This window comes from Crassostrea angulata, unplaced genomic scaffold (genome assembly GCF_025612915.1).
Source record: "Crassostrea angulata isolate pt1a10 unplaced genomic scaffold, ASM2561291v2 HiC_scaffold_56, whole genome shotgun sequence".
Lineage (NCBI taxonomy): Eukaryota > Metazoa > Mollusca > Bivalvia > Ostreida > Ostreidae > Magallana > Magallana angulata.
Window position 1 is genome coordinate 261,934 of NW_026441611.1, and position 13,695 is coordinate 275,628.

Consider the following 13,695-nt stretch of genomic DNA (forward strand, 5'->3'; position numbering starts at 1 on the left):
TAGTGATTTATATTTGAAAAAAATTGTTGGGAAAGTAAGTTACTGTATACGGATGTGCACATTGCATGACCGTGTCTGCTACATGTTCATGTATAGGCGTTTCTGGTACAGGTTTGTGCGTTGGGTGTAAATGATATGTTCGTGCGATATGCCTGCACTGAGTTGGTGTGCGTTTTTATTCACAAACGTTTAGGGGATTCGTGTGTATTATTTTCTGAACGTATCTTTTTTTTAATCTAGGCTTGATCTGGAACACACACGCACATACCTTATTGCTGTAAGTTACACAAAGGTTACATCAAAATGACAGAATTAAACAAGGCATCAGATTTCAATCCTCTTCACGTTGCCTGTAGAGGTGGTCACTTTAAAGTTGTGAAATCTCTGATATCCAAAGGAGCTGCCGTTAATCTATATGACACTGAGGGGAACAGCCCCTTATATTTAGCTTGTTTCAGTGAAAATGCCCAAACTGTGCGGTATTTATTAAAACATGGCGCTGATATTAATACTCGTAGTCCTCTCAATATGATGTGTCAATTTGGAAATTTTGAGATTGTTAGACTTTTATTAAACCACGGAGCAGACGTTGATATATGCGATGAAGACGGATTCAGTCCGCTGCATTTTGCTTGTGAAGAAGGGTATCTTGAAATAGTAGAATTATTATTGGATAAAGGGGCTAAAATCGATACTGTTAGTAAACATGGACAAACCTCTATATCTATAGCTTGTCTGAAAGATTTTTCCGATATTGTTCAACGACTAATAAAAGAAAAAGCTGACGTCAATCGATGTGATGATGAGGGATGCTGTCCATTATATAAAGCATGTCAAAAAAAAAATGAAAATATTGCAAAAATGTTACTGCAAAATGGCGCCTACGTTAACGTTGGTAATCACGATGGAAACAGTCCGCTTTCGGAAGCTTGCTATCAGGGATATATCAATATTTCGCATCTATTACTAAACAATGGTGCTGATGTCAATCAATGTGATAAAGAGGGATTCAGTCCTTTATATAAAGCTTGTCACAGAAACCATGAAAATATTGCAAAACTTTTACTTCAAAATGGCGCTCACGTTAACGTTTGTGGTCAGGATGGATATAGTCCTCTATCAGAAGCTTGCTTTCAGGGATATATCGATATTTTAAAATTATTACTAAAATATGGTGCTGATGTCAATTTATATGATAAAGAAGGGTGCAGTCCTTTATATAAAGCGTGTCACGGCAACAATGAAAACATTGCAAAAATGTTACTTCAAAATGGCGCTAAAGTTAACGATTGTAGTCAGGATGGATACAGTCCGCTATCGGTAGCTAGCTTTCAGGGATATACGAATGTTTTGCAGCTATTACTAAAGAATGGTGCCGACATTGATATACAGGATAATATGGGAATGTTTCCTTTAAATATCGCTTGCAAAAAGAACCACGTTAACGCAGTCAAGATTTTACTCCGAAAAGGAGCAAAAGTTAATTCATGTAATGCAAATGGATACAGCCCCCTTCATTATGCATGCAAAAATGGAGATACAAAGGTAGTGAGACTTTTACTGAAGTATAATGCTAATGTCAATGCGTGCAGTACGAGAGGGTTAACACCGTTGTATATCTCTTGCCAAAATAATTATTTTGATGTGGTAGAACTTTTGTTAAATAAAAAAGCGAATGTTAATATGCGTTGTGAACATGGGAATACCTCCATCGCTGTAGCTTGTCTTAAGGGTTATCTCGATATAATTCAAAGACTTTTAAAAGAAAGTCCTGGCGTCAACCTTTGTGATAATGAGGGGTGCAGTCCTTTGTATAAAGCTTCTCACGAAAACTATGAAAACATTGCAGAGGTTTTACTTCAAAATGGCGCTGACGTTAACCTTTGTAGTCAGGATGGATACAGTCCGCTGTCGGTGGCTAGCTTTCAGGGATATACGAATGTTTTACATATACTATTAAAGAATGGTGCTGACGTCAATCTATGTGATAATGAGAAGTACAGTCCTTTATATAAAGCTTGTCAGGAAAACCATGAAAACATTGCAGAGATTTTACTTCAAAATGGCGCTGACGTTAACCTTTGTAGTCAGGATGGATACAGTCCGCTTTCGGTAGCTAGCTTTCAGGGATATATCAATATTTTGAAGTTATTACTAAAGAATGGTGCTAACATTGATATACAGGATAATATGGGAATGTGTCCTTTACATATCGCTTGCAAAAGGAACCACGATGAAACAGTAAAAGTTTTACTTAGAAAAGGAGCAAAAGCTAATTTACGCAATACACTTGGATACAGTCCCCTTTATATAGCATGCACAAATGGAGATACAAAGGTAGTGAGACTTTTACTGAAGTATGATGTTGATGTTGATCAGTGTAGTACGAGAGGGTTAACACCGTTGTATATCGCATGCCAAAAGCAACATGTTGACGTAGTAGAACTTTTGTTGAATAAAAAAGCAAACGTAAATATGTGCTGTGAACATGGATATACTCCTCTCTGCATCGCTTGTTGTGAGGGTAGTATTGAAATTGTACAACGTTTACTAGCCAAGGGTGCTAGAATCAACAAATGTGACAAAAGAGGTTTAAGTCCACTGTATTATGCATGCAAAAATGGACGTAAAAATACAGTTCAGATATTACTGGAGAACAAGGCTAACGTAACCCAATCAAATGCAAAAGGACTTAATCCACTCATTGGAGCTTGTCAAAATGGAAACGTTCATATTGTTCGACACTTACTGGACAGCCACGCGAATGTTAATCAAAGTGATAGCGAAAGAAACAGCCCTATTTTAATTGCTTGTCAAGAAGGACATTACGATACAGTAAATTTACTACTAGAAAATAAAGCCAACATCAATTTGTTAAATGATAAAGGGCAAACACCACTTTCTGTAGCTTGTCAACACGAACATATTAATATTGTAAAAATATTACTTGAGAAAGGTGCCAGTGTCAATCAATGTGATAACGTGGGATTCAGTCCTATATCTAAAGCTTGTCAAAATGGATATGACAAAATAGTAGAACTTTTACTACAAAATGATGGAAACGCTAATCTTGGTAGTGGAGAAAATCCTCTTTTTATCGCTTGCCAAAAAGGACATTGCAGTATTGTAGAAAAACTACTTAAAAAAGGAGCCCATGTTAACCAATGTAATGAACAGGGGATCAGTCCTCTGTACGTCGCTTGTCAAGAAGGACACACCGATATAGTAAAGTTATTATTAAGAAATAAAGCAGACGTTAATTACGGCAATGAACGTGGATATATGCCCTACATCTCAATAGCCTCTCAAAATGGGCATGGCAGTGTCGTAAGTTTATTATTAATACACAATGAACATGTGGATAAAAGATAATAAAAATATTCGCAGTTTTCATAGCACTTTTCAAGAGGGACTGATCAGCCATTGGAATGCATCACCAGTTCCTGTGAACCTGACGCTAGTCTTTATAATGAATAATGCTGCACCTCACTATAGCTTGTCAAAAACATATTTGCACTTTTATAATCTGCAACCTTTCATTTTTTTTTCTCTTTGTCTCTGTGACGAAAAGCTGTTATCAACGTTCATTTACAAGAAGATGTGATATGTTATCTTGTTTTGTCTTATTACTGTGTAATAATGAACTACTATTTGACTATGCAGAAAAAGCCATTGATTTATTGAAAACAAAACCATTTTGCAACAACTGATGTTTATTTATTTTTGTCTATATCAAAGACATGATGTTCAGGATGTTTTTCAATGCATGCCATTTTAAAGATTTTTGCTATTTGCCGCAAAAGGGAAATAAATGGACGCCCCTCCTTTAACGTTTTTGTAGAAATATCAAGAATGGTTTGTAATATTTGTTGGTAAACAAATCTATACTTATGAATTAAGGCATTTTGCAAATAAACTACAAAATGTCTGCACCAGAGTACTTGCTTACATCTTTGGTATTTCAACACTTGAGTGATGATGTCCGTAAGGTATACTTGAATTTAACTGATAAGTGATTATTATGAAATTAATAAAAAAAAAATCCACTTTCTTTTTTGATAAACAAGCTCAACATGAGAGCAAGGTGGTGGACAGGCTTTGGCGGATCCAAGTCAGGGATAGTTTGCATCAAAATATGTACTTGCAATGAAATAATATTGACTGATTACTTAAAGAGTGAATGTATTAACTGTGAGCCTATTTGGAGAATAAATAGAAGTTCAGATTTGACAAATGGTGAATAAATAAAATGAGTCAATTAGTTTCTTTAGTGGGCGATTTTAGTTTTGATACACATTCGCTTGCGAAGCACGACCTCTGGTGAGAGAAGGGGATAGAACTTTCCAGAATTGGGTAACCAAGTACGCGGATTGACTTATTTACAAAAAGTGTACGACGACTTCATCATGCATCGCGGGCAAATACCTTAGATCGGACTTCGATTAATACCAAAAGTTAATAAGTAAAATGAAACAATTAATGCGATTTTAGTATTAATGGAAAGAGTTTTCCAGAACGGGGTGCCCAGAAACAGCTTGACTAATTAACATCATGGCGAAAAGTGTAGGGCAAGTTAATCATCGGGCAGATACTTTGAACTCTGACAACTTTGGTTTAAAACATGCATACAAATGGATAAAAATACATAAGTTAGCGTGTTTTAATTTCACACTTTTTATACCACGACAGACTGGTTATAAACATACAATAAAACAAGTTCGGTTCAATCGATGGGGATGCCCCCCCCCCTTCCAGATTGTTTTTTCAAAACAGTCTATTTTCTAAATTCTTAATCGGGACAGCAACACAAATTATTTTGAAAATTGACCTAAATAGCCAAAATGAGAGAGAGTGAGAGAGAGAGAGAGAGAGAGAGAGAGAGAGAGAGAGAGAGAGAGAGAGAGAGAGAGAGTTAATACCCATTCACATAAATACAATAAAAAAGTTTATTTTTTCTGTCAACTGCAACAAACAGGATTGAGGCCATGTTTAGGTACATGTATATATTATCCATTTCAGTTTAGACTTTTAATCCCTACCCACTCCTCTTAACATTCAACAATGAAGTTTGTTTTTATTTCAGTTTTAAAGAATAAAATAAGGAAAAAATCGGACGAAGTATATACAAAAATGAACTTTCAAAAATTGTTCAACATATTAAGCATGATATGATAACAGGAATGTGTAAAGTAATAATACCCGCGGTTGTGCAAGGTACCATCTAGTACTTTTTAAAAATAAACCAGAATTATAATGGAATACTGCACCATTTTTTAAAGGAATCGTCAAAGCATTATTAAAACGACCTTCACTATGATATAAACGATGCCTGTTTGTGGGATGATTGGCAGCCCAAGAAATCAATTGTCAACCAACACAAAGAAGTGTGACCCGGCGCAACCACAAACTTACCTTACGTCATTTTAACGCTCTAATTGATCCTATGTTTTAAACACCTAATATTACAAGTGAAATCACGTGTTACCGAAATGACATCATTCATTCTCGCTATTTGATGGTGAGAGCAGATAGCAGATCGAGAGGAAGGTAATATTAATTTTAACATTATATGCCATTGGAGGCTTGAACGAAATTTATAGTCTCAAGATTGTTGGATATCTTTAAAGAATATTTGAGTTAATTTGACTGTTGGATGTCGCAGATTTGAACTGGATTGAATTTGAAATATGGCAGGGGCCATTAAATGATATATGAGATCATTCAAATGCATGTTATATATGATTAGAGAAGAATGTGGATATTGAATAAAATGTAGGAAGCGTGAATTTTATTTTATGCTTTTATATTTTCTACTTCGTTTATCCGTATTTATCCGGACGGTAAAGTTCGGGTTGAGCATGAATGCTTACGTCATGATTGTTTATATTTTAGATGGTTCAACCGGTAGTTTTAAAGAAGAGACATAGTCTAAAGGGGCTTACTTTGTTGCCTGTGATCAGGAAAGTAAAGGATTGGCAGTTAGAGAATGTGAAGGAGTTGGCGAGGATAAGTGTCGGAAAGCGCACGGAAACGATGCAGTTGAGGGGTATCGCCAAAGCAGTGATGGAGATTACGGGGAAACCCATGGATGAGTTGTTTGAGTTAGCAGGTAAATTGTGTATTTGAATAGATAAGCATTGGCGATATTGAGCACCTGATATGGTTTAATTATATTGTTGTAATAGTGGTATGTGTCTATAGTTGGTATTGTTACGTGCAAGGTACATGTATGTCTTGTAGGGAAATATCTTCGAGATAATGATGCAGAAAAGCTGCTGTTGCGCTATTGTGTATTCGTGGCGAATGAAAGGGGACAGCCCAAAGGGCAGGTGTTGCAGGATGGAGAAGCGGGTCCAAGTACGTCTGGAGCACCTGCAGAGAGACAGAGTCAGACTGAACATAATACTGTGGAGGTACTGTGTCTAATATATTGTATGTGTGGGTGGTAAAAATAAAAAGCCTGTTTATTTTTAGAATGAGGCCACCCCAGTGAAAAGGATAAAGACCATTGATGACATGGAAAGGAGACTGCTGATGCTCCAGAAGTTGGAGAAGGAGGATGTTTCGTAGATAAAGGGGAGGGTTAAAGCTTTAGCTGCTCAGCAGGACCCTAGTGAACCTCTGATATCAATAACTTTCGATGAATTAGCTCGCTTAAGTAGAAAGTTGGGGATAAAGATATGGAAGTGCATGAGGAATTGTATAGGCAGTGTGGTCATCTGCAAGGGAAAGTGAATATCGCAAATTTATGTTTTACAGTTCTAGGGGGCAGGGAGCTGATCTGGTTTCATAAGCCGTTAATAAATGTATTTAAGATGGAAAAAACTTGGGGTCTAAATGTGAGGGTGTGAAGATGAGAGGTGAGATGGAACAAGATCAAGGTTCTAAAGGTTCAAATTCTCCATTAGCTGGATTGTACCCTATGTATTCAACGCCTCTTGTAGGCACCCCTGGTTTTCAGCCTTATCCATTTCATCCATTTTCAAACTTTGGTACTAATGCAAGGCCGCGGGGTTACAGACCAATAGGAGGTATGGGAAGAAGGGATGCTAGTAGGTTCGCTTGTCATTTTTGTGATTTGACACAACATCTAGTTAAAAATTGTGAGTTGAAGAAGGTTGCTAGGGGAAAGTGAATTGAGAAAACATGTGTATGGAAATTTGTGCATTTAGTTGTAAGAATACAATTTTGTAACAGGATTTTGTTCATTCAAGGTTCATTTATGAACTTAATTTTGCTTTGATTGATTTATGCAGCTGGAAGAATGAAATGTAAATGGCTGTAGTGAAAGATACACAGATATTTTGATGAAGATGGTTATTATAGTTAAAGTGACACATTAAATGTTTTGTTGGAACTTGATTGTTTGTTATATATCATACGTGCATAATAAGAATTCCTGTTCTTGCAACCCGAGGACCCTGATGCCTAATTGGACCAAGTCCACGTGGGTTGTTAAGTGAAGGAGTTCCACTATGATTGTCACCATATGAATTTTAAATGGATTATGATTTTAATTTGTAGGAGGATAATGGAGCGTCAATGTTGATTAATGATAATCAGATTACTGCTGAGTTTGACAAGATGGTAGAATTTAATCTCATGAGAATAGTTCCTCGTCAGAAGGGAGAATGGGTGACAATCAGTGGTGGGACTCCTTCACTTGCAACCCACCTAGTTAGTGCAAAATCTGTAATTGAAGGTTTTAGATTTTGATATGAACCAGTTGCTAGTATATAGTCCAGATTCATTTATTGCAGGACAGTTAGGTAGAAATTGTTCGGCCTGGGAATATGTGTTAGAGAGGAGTGGAGTAAATGAAGATACGATATTGAGTGTGAGAAACTGGCTTACAGAGGGAGTGGATGTGACAGAGTTTTTTACTCATTTTAAAGGGAATTTTCGTGGAAAGTCGTTTGATTCTGAGTGGCCCCCAAGTGCTGTATTCCCTAAATCTGCTTTATGCAAAAAAAATCATGCTTTTATTTGTGATATTTGTATGAAAAGATAAGGTCAAGTCCTATAAGAGTGCTTGGTAAAGTCGGTGAGTGTGAGATGCCCCATATCGTGACGCCTTTGACAATTGAACCAAGTAAACCAAGCCTATGTCATGATGACAGATTTTTAAACCTCTGGGTGAAGGATCTTCCCTTTCAGCTGGAGACTTTTAGAGATGTTCATAGGCTTGTAGGGTGTAATGCATTTCTGATACCGACAGATGAAAAATCTGGATAAGATCATGTTAGGTTGTCGAATGATCCTCAGGGATACTTTGGGCTGATTTTTGGTGGTTATGTTATGGTGTATACGTTAATTCCTTTTGGGTTCAAGGCATCACCTTTTATTTACCAGACCATTGGGATGGTTGTTACGTCATACCTTCGTAGTCGGTCTATAAGTACTGTACAATATATTGATGATAGGTTGGCTATCGCGAATGTCTCTGGTGCTGTGGACTCATATGTAGAAGGTTGTAAGGTCGCATACATATTAGTGGAATTGTTGACAAGGTTGGGTTATACTTTGGCCTTGGGGAAATGCTCGTTTGTTCCATTGACATGTGTCAAGTTTCTGGGTTTTTTAGTTGATTCCAAAAAACAAGCATATAATTTGCCAGAGTGCAAGAAGTTGAAATTTGCTGATTTGAAAGAAAGTATTCTTGGTTCAAAAGAACGTACTGTGAAAACTCTTCAGCGATTTGCTGATATATATGTAAATGGGTCTTGTAGTTCCTGGTTGTAGGCTGTTTTGTAGGGAGGTTAACTTGGCAATTTCTAGAGCTGTAAAAAGTAGTAAGCATGTGTGCTTGACTGATGAGCTGAGGGAGGAATTAGAACATTGGCGTTTTCTAGATTCTTGGAAAGGTTGTTGTCAGTGGAGAAGTGAGTGACGTCAGCAGGTTATGTTGTCTTTAGATGCATCCTTGTACAAGTAAGGGGCAGTGGTAGAGCAGGGTAGGAATATGTGTGAGATTAGTGATTTTTTGTGGAAGAGAATGATCAAAGACCTTTTAATCTAAAGGAGGCAGATGCTGTTTATAAGGTGTTATTGGCGCTTGGAGAGATAATATGGCTGTACGTAGTGTCTGGCAGAACCAGGGGGAAAGGACAGGGCGTTGAACAGTATTAAAAAATGTATTTTTTCTTTGAAGTTGAATTTTGAGTTGAATTTACAGTTTATTCCTTCAAAGTTATATGAGGCTGATCCACCTTCTAGACAGATTAGTTATGCTGACTCAATGTTGGATGGGAAGACTTGTGGTATAGTAGAAAAAGCATTTGGTCCCCACACTGTTGATTTAATGGCAAGTGATTCTAATTCAATGAAAGCCTAGGGGGGTGGGGTATTGCGTCACTTTACACCATGTTCAATGCCATTAACTGCAGGGGTTGATGTGTTTGCACAAAATATTCGAAAGGAGTTGAACCCCTATGTATTTTCTCAATTTGGTATGGTTTTTCCAGTTTTATCATTTTTAAAGGAACAAGAAATTCCTGTATGTACATGCATACTTCAGTATATACAACCAGTGCTTGTATGGCAGCCTCTCATTGAGAAGTGTAAGATATCTAGGCTGGCAGGGGGAGAGGGGTTATTCGGGTCCCTACAAAAAAGGATATGCTCTTAATAATAAGGGGCTGAAAAGGGCATTAATTGCTTACAGGTTGACATTTTTAGAAAATAAACTTTTGTAATCTTTTTCAGGTAGGGAGTGTCGATGTTCAAGTTTTGGATGCGAGGTTAAAGGAGTTAGATGCAAGGAGGTCTTCTTCACTGTATTCAAAGAGGCAGGATTGATTGAAAAGGGAAATTAATGAATTTCTTGTGAGGATGTCTTGTCGAGAATTGACAAGTTGTACACCTGATGACATTAGGCGATTTTTGGTATGGAAGGATCAGTGCGGAAAAGTCAAGTTCATAAGATAGACTGTCGTTTTTTAGGGAACAAGGATTATTTGACTGTAGTTGTCCAGTACTTCTTGCTTCTGGTACTGTCTCATTAATGATAACTAGATTAGTGAACATTTTTCATGAGATGGGATGTAAGAGATCGTGGAACATGGACCTTGGATTAGGGAATCCGGCTGCATCAAGTCAAGTGAAAGAATATTTGAAAATTATACAAGAGGAGCAAGCGAGAGCCCACTTAGTACCAAAACAGACTAAACCCATCTTTTTGACCAAGGTTAAAGCTATTGTTGGTTATATAGGGGTCGATCAAGCATGAGTTATGTGTCAGTTATGGAGAGGTATATCTTATTGGGAGACCAGGCTTGGTTCAAATTGCAGTTTTTTGCTGGAGATAGGGCAGGAGATCTTGCAAATTTGGTGACTCAAGAAGTTAAGAGGCTTAGAGATTATTCAGGTTTTGTGTTAATTCACACTTTTGGAAAGACTCTTCGAGGAGGTAAAAGGAGGAGTAATATGTTTGTTGTAAAGAGGTGTGATGATAAGGCTATTTGTCCTGTAGTAGGATTACAATATTTTGTTTCAGGATGTTAAGACTGGGGAGTTGATCTGTCTTATGGCTATCTCTTTTGAGTTGTTACAGAGGATGCACGGGTTTTGGATCAGCCTGTTTCCTATTCGGTTGTTTATGATAGGTTACGTGTGTATTTCCGGAAACTTGGTGTTGATGAAGGTGAGGCTCCACACAGTTTCCAGGCAGGTTGTGCTGTTGCATTGGCTATGTCAGGCTCAGTGAGTGAGGTGGGTCAGATAATAAGACATGTTGGTTGGTTTGGGGAAGGCAGTGCCGACTATTTTAGTAGACTTCCAGCCTTCGTAGAATCAGATTTTGTAGCTGGAAGATTGGCAACAAGCGTAAAAGATGCGGGTGTGATGGAAGAGAAGTATCGAGAGTGCATGCAGTATGATAGTCTTGATTCGGCCTTTGTAGAGAGTGAATGATGAGATAAGGAGCTAAGTGTACATTATGTATATTCACCTGTTGTCTGAATAACTTATGATTTTAATTATTAAAGTTTTGATAAAATATAAAGGGTTTGATGTGTTTTATATGCTAATTTAATATGTTAAATGTTTATATATTTGATAGTAGTAAGTGTTGGAAAGAGGCACAAGATATTGAGATAAGTATTGAGATTTGGATACCTAAATAGATACTTTTACACCCAATACTTTATAAAGGAACTGAGGTTGAAATGTGATTCCACATGTGATATGGGAATATCACAAGTGAAATCGAGTGTCACCGAAGTGATGTCATTTCTTTTCGCTGTTGATGAGTGGATGTGTATACAGAAGATGAATGAACAATGCGGTAGGGTTGGGTTGTGAGATTTGATTTCCCAACCACCCACCCTTGGGGTTACATTCTCAACTTTGGTTCCTAGATACGAAACTTTTACACCCAATACTTTATAAAGGAACTGAGGTTGAAATGTGATTCCACATATAGGGACAAACAAAGGGAAATATCAATTAATTCTTCATTTCTTATCCATTGTTTACATTTCAAGATGTCAACATTCGCATATTCTCTCCATTCTTGGTTTCTGTGGAAAAAAATTCGGGTTAATTCTAACCTAAGTCAAATTACAGTTGAATTATTTATGTGTACATATTCTAGAACTGTTGACATCAGTTAGTGTGTAAAAGTACTTCATATTTAGTCACTTTGTCTGAGTTCTAGCAAAGCAATTTATGAAAAAGACGATAAACTGAAGCTCTTTATTAAAAGTTACTCACAATGAACATATATAATCTATTTTCTTTTATTATAACATGTAAGTTTTCAGACACCTAGATAGACGATGTTTTTGTTTTCATATTTTCCGAGTTTATGCTTGCGCCGGGTACCCCGACCACCTATTTGTTTATCTGTCGTTGTAAACAAAATATTAAACATTTTCTAAATATTACTTTGTTTAATTATTTGTTTATGTTTCTTCAATGTTCATGCAAATTTTCTACCGAATTCGTCATTTAGAAAGGGAAATATCCGTGTTGTCTCAATAATATAAACCTAATTCTTAACAAAAATTAAATCAAGATTATCAGAAATCTGAAAATATTTCCATAAATGTGATTTAAGATACTTTTATGTTTTCATGGTAACATATTTTTAAAATGTATCATTTGTTTTAACATATAAATTGGCAGTATAACATAATGAACAATTTAATTTTGATAGCACATAATTATGTGTCTCATAATCTGTGTGGTATTTTAGACGAACAATTCATAAATTTGATATTTTTAAGTCTTTGTTAGCATAGCAATTGTACCCTTAATAACCGAAATTGCATTGTTATGGTTTATAACTCTATTTATATCGTGAAATGCAATAAAATGATGATATATCTCTACTCTTTTGAGTCACTCTTTGCAAACTTTTATTGCAATTTGAACGTTATGATTTTTTCTTAGATGATGACCTTTTCGATCTCTCTGAACTTAAATAATAATCATACGGTACGTAATGAAATTTTTATTATTATATTTTTTTAATTATCGTTTACTACTTTTATTCAGTTGTTAATTGATATGAAAATGATAAAGAAAATTGTAAGAATAATAACAATAACTTTACAAATACTTTAATTAATTAAATAATGGTTACATGTTTTATGGGCATTTTAATTTAATCGCAACCGCATATTTAATATTAAAGTAATGATTTAAATGCATTACATTTGTTGTTCCATTAAAATGATGAACCCTTCCTCGTACGCATGATCAATAAAGAACCTAAATTACACCGTTATTAGAGTTTTCAAGATTAAACCAATCTAACATAACATTGCTTTAATGCAAAACAGTAATAGACATTTAAAACTTATTGGTGATTACTGTTTATATTTGAACATGTTCATAAAGAAATAAATTAAACATCATATTTTAAATTAATCACAACATTTTAAATTAATCACCACATGCACACAATATCAGACTGGGTAATTTATAATTAAATACAATTGAGATTACTATGTATATATATATATATATATTTTTTCCCATAGGAATGTTACCACAATTACATCATTGTTTGTAATCTCACAGTTGTAATTGTTATAACTGATCATGAACATAAAATCCCAGGGAGTATTTTAAGTTTCAATTTTATAAAGACCATTGTTAATGTATCTCACAGAGATTTCATAACTAAACGTATAACTTAAACAACGCAATGTCATTTGGATTATTTTGTATATTTTCAATTCTAGTATCATTGTCGATTGGTGGAAACTGCTGCTCTACTGGGTAATCTATTTCAAGTGATAACAACTGTTTTAAACTCTTATCATGGTTATTTTAACTTGATCCATGATAATTTATGATATTACATGTAAGTTGCTTCAATTTTGATATCCTTTAGGCATGGGTTTTTTTCTAGTAATAAAGATATTGAATAAACAAATTTGCTATCAATGTAATCATTGCTAGCAATTCAATGACATGGGGATTACGAACAGTGTTAAAAAAACAAATGTAATACATCACAAAGCTAATATTTTTATTTTCAATTTAAATAATGCATGCAGAATAATGCCAATCTTTTTAAAATATTGTTTTGATAATTATAAGATGATTTTGTTTTCGGAATGTGTCACCTTTTACAGAAATTCAGTTCCTTTTTTCTTTTAAGATGGTATATTAAAGTCTACTTTATTTTTTCAAATATTCTTATCGGATCATCCCCAAAAATAGCCAAATTTTAAAATGTTGATA

The 13,695-nt window shown here is 35.4% G+C and overlaps 2 pseudogenes; both read left to right on the forward strand.

Moving 5' to 3' along the window:
• The first annotated feature begins 890 nt into the window (after positions 1-890).
• Positions 891-3,710, forward strand: LOC128168822 (ankyrin-1-like; annotated as a pseudogene).
• A 2,182-nt stretch (positions 3,711-5,892) lies between these two features.
• On the forward strand, positions 5,893-10,911 carry LOC128168813 (uncharacterized; annotated as a pseudogene).
• Positions 10,912-13,695: the final 2,784 nt, after the last annotated feature.